Here is an 8297-nt window from a genome sequence, read left to right as displayed (position 1 = left end):
TGGGGAGCGGCCGCGGGGTCGCCCGGAGCCCGGCGCCCATCCGCCCCGGCCCCGCGTGCGGGTGCAAGCGGCAGCTCCTCCAGGCCGAGCCTCGCCCCCACATGTGCCGGGGGGAGTGGCCGCGGCCGGCTTGACCCCAGCCCTCCCTACCTGTTGGCCGCCGGCAGCCCGGCTCACCTTGAACTCCCGGCCCGGAAGGTGCCTGCGGTCCCAGCTCGGGAGCGGAAATCTGAGCCTTTGCTCTGCCCCGCCATCGCCGCCGCCGGCCGGCTCGCTCCTCGCACTCGCAGACCCACGCTGAGCCGTCTCTCCAGGGGAGCGAGGGAATCCTCCAACTTCCTCCTACGAAGGTCACGGGGCGGCCCAGAGCGTGGCCATGAAAATTGGTGCGCGAGCCCTTCGGTCATTTTAGTTGTGGCTACATCTTCTGCCTCGGTCTTTTTTTTTTTTTTTTTTAAGCTTTCCTTGAAGCTGCCTGGCTGCATATTTATAACACAAAGACCTAAAGAGCCTGGCTTCTCCAACTTTTTCTACCTGTTACTTTTCCTCCCTTGCACCCTCCGGAAACCTTTGGTGCCTCATGCTGATTTGACCCAGCACCCTCCCCCCACCCAAGGAATCTCGTGGTTTTTTGTTTTTTGTTTTCTCTCCATTTTCCATTCACTCCATGCACAGGCACTATCTTCACTTAGATATACACTTATCTTAGATATTCACTTATCTTAACCAGCCACGGAAGTGTGTTTATTAAGTGCCCACCATGGTACCCGAGGGTTCACCCTTAAATGCTTTGATATTCCTATGGTTAGCGTCAACTAGGACAAGATGAACCCTTTGACCTGGCCACAGGTCTCTTCCAAGCCCCTAGAGAAGGCAGATCTGAATCCTTTACAGAGTGCATGGTATGTGGTGTCTGTCCCAGCCATGCCCCAGCTGCACACAGGGTAAATGACTACTCTGCACTTATGGTCAGAGGGTCCCAGTGGAGGCCTTACATGGCCACTCCCCGCCTTCTGGCACCAGGGCTTGCACTATCCTAGTCCCCATGACTCCTCCTGCTGGTGAACCAGCCTTTTTAGCTGCTACTGTGTTTTTTTCCTTCACCTTTGAGGGATTTTCTTGAACTCACTCCCTAAGAGAGCTCAGTCAGCCACAGTGCTTCAGCAGCAACCTGTGTGCAAAAAGCTTCCAGATCTTCCATTTAGTTTTATAGCATGTCTTCTATGGTCTCCGGTCCGTGTGCTTTTAATCTTTCCCTTTCACTCTGGGACCCTAGTTAAGTTTTACGTTTGTAGCACATTGCTGTTGATAGTCCACACCCATCAATTGGCTTATGTGTCTGGGGCAAGCAGGGCCACGAGCTATGGTTGCACAGATTGTGCAATGCACAGCAACTCTACGAGCTGCTGTTCACCCTGGAGTCTGTGTGAATGACTCCCACTAGAGCTGCACAGTTCACAACCCCTGCACCTATTAAGAGGGTGGGATGAGGTAGAAATTTGAAAAGAATGCCTTCAGTAACTATAGTAAGGGAAAAAAAAAAAAAAAAAAAAAAGGGAGAAACTGGCAAAAGCAGAATAAAAGTGGGAAAAGCACAGCCTGGGGAAATCTTGGTTGTACACCAGTGTATCCTGCCCTGGCTGGATGTCCTATGTTAACTACACAGAATTTCTGTGGTGTCACTAGCCAGTGCCTTTTCACATAAGAGTTCTCTGCACTGTCAATGTTCCACCTGATAACTGTCCCCACAGAATCTCACTTGGTGTGACTTCAGCCTGACCTCTGGGAAGGCCTCCTTGATTTACACCATTCTAACAGGATACTGATTGCTGAAACTTAATATGTTGGTGAGCAGGATCAGCTTTCCTCCTGTATTGCAACCTGGGTATAATCTTGGTATCACCGCCCTCTTTGACCTCCACATTCACACTGTCCTGCAATTCTGTGGCTTTTTCCATAGCACCATCTCAGGCTTCTCTCCATGCTTCTTATTTCTACAGCTGCTATCTTAGCCCAGGTCCTGATGGTTCCCCACACAGATAACTCCTGACATCTTCCTGGTTGACTATTTCCTCCAGCCTCCCTTCTAAGTTCGTCATTTTCTTTAAGGATCATCTTTGGGGCTCCTGCCTTTGCCCATTGGTTCCTTATGATTGTCCTTCAAGGAAATGCTGCCCCTTGTGTTGTCTCCACTCTGGTCTTCTCTCTGGTTCAGACACTTCATAAGTAACCTGTTTGCTCTCCTTTAACACAGAATATATCGGACCTTCTGACCCCTCCTCCTTCTTTCCTCTTGCCTTTGCATTTCCTTTTTTCCCTAAAACTCACTGCCTCCATGAAGCTTCCTCACTAAATCTACCTACGATGATTACACCAGAGCCCACTCAGCTTCATTTCACATCTCCTCTTACTGCCTCTGCCTGACCTGTCTTGTCGTCCATTCACTATGACATTCCTCGAGTGCTCACTCTGTCCGTAAGAGTGTGTTCAGTACTCGAGTCCCAGGCAAATGCCCAGGACACCACGTCTCACTAGGTGGCTGGTGGGGGTGAGTGGACAGATAATAAAAGGGCTAACCACAAGACAGTGAAATACCTGACGTAGAAACAGAGTGCTAGTTAGGAGACAAGGGAGAGGATGATTAATTTTGACTTGGGGGTTGGGGGAGTAGTTTTGCTGAAGAGATGACATTTGAGCTGAGCCTTGAGGGTAATTAGAATTTTGAAAGAGAGGATAGAAGAGCATTCTAGGCTCTGGGGAAAAGCATAAAGTATGGATGAGTGAAAGTACATGGCTTATTCAGAAGTGGCATGTAAGTTCCATGTAACTGCGGGTGGAAGGAGGAGGAAATAATGGGGGAACAAATGAAAGGTGGGTTCAGGGTAGATCCTGGAGGTTCTGTGCACTATGTTGAGAAGACTGGATGGTGAGGATGAATTTGTTGGCACTCCGGGTGCTGCCAGGCCGCCTGTGTGTCTCTCATCATAGCACTTATTATTTCGCTGTGTATAATTGTTCCCTTGTCTAGATCCCCACCCTGATGATATCCCCTGGGGGCAGAGTCCATGTTAGTCTTGCTCCCTATAGTATCCCTACTGTTAAGAGGGTATATAACACGTAATGGATAAATATTGGTTTACTGAGTACTTATAAATGTATATGTCCTTTAATCTCTGGGAAATAGGTAGCCATTAAAAGTTTGCAGGGCGAGATTAACAGGACGAGGTAAGGTGTCTGAGGAGGGTAAATCCCCAACTAGTGTGCAGCATGAATTGGAGAGTGGAAGGCATGGAGGTTGTGGATAGGGATCAACATGTTCTCTTTATTTATGTCTTTTCAAACATTTTTTTGCAAATCTATTGAAATAGTTTTTAAATGACAAAAGCATTACATCTATATTTTAAATTTTAGAGAATATGGAGGGTATTAATGAGGTAGGTTAAACTGCTTTAACAAATAGACTCAAAACATTGTGGTTCAAATAATAGAAATGTCTTTCATAACAGTGCTGGGGGATACTGAAGAGGGAAAAGTTGGGTGCAACACCCTCTCCTCATGGTCACTCTGGCTCCCAGGCTGGTGTCAGTTCTGCTGTCTTTAGCCCATGGTTTCTAAGATCACTTTGGTTGTTGTCATCACCATTCCATTCCCCACAAAGGGGGAAAGAGTGTGGAATAGAATGGATGGAGGCCTCGTGGGCCAAGCTTGGAGGTGGCACATCATCGTTTCTGTACACACTTTGCTGGACAGTTTAGTTCCATGCTCCCTACTGCTGCAAGGGAAGCTGGGAAATGCAGAGAAGCCTGGCAGCCATCTGCCTGCTGCTATGGAGGAAGGGGAGAATGGACTTGGGGGGACAGCTAGCAGTCTCTGAGTCAGTTATAAAGGGTAGAAGGTAGAGAAAAAATGTGCCCATCCCCCGCCCGGCCATAGCCACTCCTTTATAATGTGTGTGTGTCTGTAAACTGAATTTTTTGTTTGTTCTTTCCTCGTAGCTGCTGAACAGGACTCTGTACCTAACAGGCACAGAATAATAATAGCTACTATTTATAGAGTGCATATCGAGCATCAGGCTCTTACATACATTCTGTTAGTTATCCCTTACAGTGGCACTTTGAGAAAAGCACTGTTATTTTCTCCTTATTACAGATGAGGAAACAGATGCCCAAAAAGTTAAATAACTTGTCCAGAGTCATACAGATACTTCATGGCAGAGCCAGGATTCGATCTCAGGACTGCCTTCTGCCTCTGCCAAGGAGAAGTTGACTGATGTTCACCATAGCCTTGTGCTGTGTATTGCTTGGGATTAGGTGAGAAAGGATGACAGTGGCTTGAAAGCTTTAAAGCACAGTTAAAAACAGGAGGATCTGGGATGTGCACAGCCCAGGCACAATTCCTGAGGGTAGGGCTGGTGCCAGCGTGCACCTCTCAGATGCAGCAACTCTGCAGCCCCTAACAGGTCACTGTGGCTGCTGCAACGACAGGGCCGAAATGCTGATTCCTCCAGAAGCATCGAAGGAGGAGGAGGGCCAATAGGAGGAACCCTAGTGAATCCACCCAGCTTTCGCAGTCTTTGAAGTGCTGTGGCCTTCAGAGATTCCTTGGCACTCATTTTAGCCTTGTTAACAGAATTCCTGTATCTGCCAAGCTGATTAATGCCTGCCCTGGCTATAATTATTCTTATTAGCCTGGTGAATAGGAATTCTACTTGTCAGTGATCATTCCTTACAAGGCACTCGGGCTAGTCGGCATTTATATGGCTATTTTGTTTTAGCGATGAGCTCCTGAGCTGATTTTTTCCCCCGTAGATTGAATGTACATTTTCATATTGGCTCTGCGTCTGGCAGTTAAATAAGGTGTGTGCTTGTCTGTCAGTGTGTGTCTGCCTCTCACTTTATCAAACGAAGTTGGGGGGAAGCTGTCAGGGCAGTTCATAGCTGTTCAGTTTAATTGCATCGGTTTCTTAAAGGCAGGGTTGCAAGGCCATTTGACTGTGCTTTGGGAAAATAACTTGAACTGGCAAAAATTCTTCATAATTTATCTTATGGAAAAGGTGAAGTGCTGCCGTTGGCACAATCAGTGGTTTTTTAGATCTTGGAATATTTCTTTCCACACCAACTGTAGTCTTTGGGAAGCAACAGAATTGGAGCCAGTAGTTAATATAGTCGTGTACTGGCAATGTGATTTCAAGTAGACTAGAGATAATGGCACTATGTATACGTTTGTGTTCTTCAAATGCTGATTTCTCCACAATACTCCCCAAGTGCCTATGCTAGATTATGGAGTCACTAAGCAGTGTGATTCAAGTTTAAGTATGACGTTCTGGGACCTTAATTGCATCCTGTTTCACACCTTTATAAGCAGCTGGAACGTGAATGCATTTACATCACTCAGGATATTTCAGGGGGATGGAGAAGTACAGTGTGGCTAGTGTTGCTGTGTCCAGAGTGAATTTGACTTAGAACCATGAAGAACAGAATTATGCTTAAGGGTTCAGGGCACATTTCAGAATGGGTGCTACCTTTGAATCCTAATGAAATAAAGGCAGTATGCAGACAGATGAGTTCGTTCTCAGATATTAAAAGTGACACCAAGTCAAGAATGTCCTGATAATTCTTATTTAGAGCTGGACTAGGCCAGAACTCCCAGGTTGTGGGCCATGTTAAGGGATCCGCATGGGTATCAGGTGGGTTGTATGTGTGTCATGATGTTGATGCCCTTGGCTCCTGGAGCCTACAGGTCAGAGCCTGCTTCTAAACCCAAAGACCTGTTTACGCAGAGAGCTATACAAATACCATCTCCTGTGTGTGCTGTGATTTGACAAAGGATGCAGTTATCTCTTTCACTTGGTGCCTGAGCCCCTTATAACCCAGCCTTGGGATGAGCTGTTTGAAGATGGAAGCCGGGAAGCTCAGTGGGGCAGGGTGCACTAGATGTCTGGTTGGTGCCATCACGGGACATTGGATGATTGAGACGAGGGAGGGTCAAGGGCAGGTGCTTGGGTATGCCTGCCGTTAGGGGGCTGGAAATGGAAGGGAGAGTTCTAGAAGGAATGTGTAAGAGGGGTGGGGGAAGAGCCAGAGAGCCCCCTGTTGGAAGCCAAGCAGAGGTGAGTAGGAGTGGATTTGTTAAACAGGGACTGATCAAATGCTGTCAAGAAACCAGAAATGTAAAGACAAAGAGAAGCCCTTGGATTTTAGACCTTGAAGTCTGAACAGTGAAGGAGGAAGTGAAATCACAGAAGTTGAGGAGCCAGTGGGATGGGGAGATGATCTCCCACCTTTTCAAGTGGAAGACCGCTGGGAGGGTTGTAGCTTGTGGCATGGCAGTGCCAAACTGACATAAGCAGGATCCAGGAGACTCCAGCATGCTGACAGGCCAGCTGCAGGCTCCAGTGGGGAGGGACAGGCCGGACAGAGGTGAGCAAGCATGACTGCTGGAGCTGGACTCCTGAGGCAGTAGGTCGGGGGTGGGCCCAAGTAGAGGCCCTGGCCTTGGAGTGTGCGGGAGGAGGGCAGGGGGAGATGCAGGGTGTGTGGAGGGTGCAGTGTGGTGTGGACCAGTCTCTCTGGTGTGTTTAGCCTTGTCAGCCCTAGGAGTGGCCCTTAGTCCCCAGACATGCTAGTTAGAAGTCATCTTTATGTTCCCTTTCCTTCTCTGCACATGCTTAAGGTTTCCCCCATGTCTCTCTGGACATCTTCCATTTGATTGGTGGAGTTAACTTACTCCCTGATAGTTGCTTTTAGGCCTTCAGCTGTTAGATAAAATCTTCAGCTCGAGAACATTGTGCCGTTTTATAACCCATCTTTCTCCCTTTCACATCAACTAAGAGGATTTCAGTGGTTTGTATTACAAATTAACCATTACATGTGTGTTCTTAAAAGTGATTTCTGTTCTTTATATCCTTCCCATCCCCCAGTTAAAAATCACTTATGTAGGGGAAAAATAGGGTTGAGACTTCAAGAATCAGCCCTCCATTTGCGTCCTGCCTCCCAGCACTTAACCTTTGGAAAGGTTTCTTAACCTCTTTGAACCTTATTTTCTTCCTCTGTGAAGTGGAAATTATACCTCTTTTGCAGGTCTGTCATGAAGGTTAAAAATAATGTATGTAGAAAACTGCAAACATTAAACATAACGTATGTAAATTCTTAGAATGTTGCTATTCCATGTATGGCCTGGTCCAGCCTACTCAATCAGGGTCTGCATTTGAACGAGATTCCCAGGGGATTCACATGCATGCTAAAGTTTGAGAAGCCCTAGTCTGGCAGAGCACTTGGCACACAGATTACTTGGCGGCCTGGGCTTTCTCAGACAGCACTGAGACAAAGGCCATGGTCAGAGTCAGAGATAGAAGAGAGTGGGCTGGGGCTGGGCACATAGATGACATCGTGTGGTCTATCCATGGAAGGAGTGTGGAAGGATGAGGGATGAAGGAATAGAGAGAGCAAATGAGAACATCACAGAGAAGGTTGACCAAGGAGTCCAGGTGGGGCAGGCAGGTGGTGGGGGTTCCAGGCCTGATGAATCCACAGAAAGTTTGAGGGACTGGAGGATGTGATGAGAGTAAAAAGCAGATTCAGAGGCAAGGGATTGGGTGGTCTAGGAAGGTAGGACATAAGGGTCAAAAGAGGTAACTTCTGAGTACAGTGTTGTGGAAGTAGAAATCTAAGGGATGATAGACTGGGTGGCCAGTAGTCAATAAGCACTTTACTCAGAGTTTCTGTCTCTTCTGCCATTTGGGCCAGTTTAGCTCTAATATCTGGTTGTGTTTGGCCTACGTGGCTTAGGAGACAGCAGTGTGACTTTTTAGAAGCATTAGTCCCAGGTGTAGGACTAAGATGAACAGGAGTTTATCTAAGATGAATATCTAAGATGAAGAGGAGTTTGGGGAGCGGGTGTGCTGGGAGGAAACAATATGAAGATTATTTCCTCCCTAAGGAATTCCTTTCTTTTATACATCATTTATTTTTTTTTTCCTTTTTATCTTTTTTTGGTGACCGGCAACGGGATCGCAACCCTCGCTGTCGCGCCCGCACCGCCCTCAACCAGTGAGCAGACCGGTCTCTATATGGGATCCGAACCCTCGGCGGGAGCGCCACCACGCTCCCAAGCGCCGCACTCTGTGGAGTGCGCCACCGGGCCGGCCCTATACATCATTTATTTTTTTTTTCCTTTTTATCTTTTTTGGGTGCCCGGCAACGGGATCGCAACCCTCGCTGTCGCGCCCGCACCGCCCTCAACCAGTGAGCAGACCGGTCTCTATATGGGATCCGAACCCTCGGCGGGAGCGCCACCAC

General features: G+C 47.7%; 1 protein-coding gene across 1 annotated transcript in view; it reads left to right on the top strand.

The window, feature by feature from the left end:
- The window catches only part of PTGFRN (prostaglandin F2 receptor inhibitor), a 78306-nt gene that overhangs the window by 482 nt on the left and 69527 nt on the right, over nt 1–8297 (top strand). The gene's annotated exons all lie outside the window — the stretch shown is intronic.

The sequence above is a fragment of the Galeopterus variegatus genome, unplaced genomic scaffold (genome assembly GCF_000696425.1).
Source record: "Galeopterus variegatus unplaced genomic scaffold, G_variegatus-3.0.2 Scaffold3297, whole genome shotgun sequence".
NCBI lineage: Eukaryota > Metazoa > Chordata > Mammalia > Dermoptera > Cynocephalidae > Galeopterus > Galeopterus variegatus.
The sequence above is the reverse complement of the archived record's forward strand: the minus strand, read 5'-3'. Positions and strand labels throughout refer to the sequence as shown.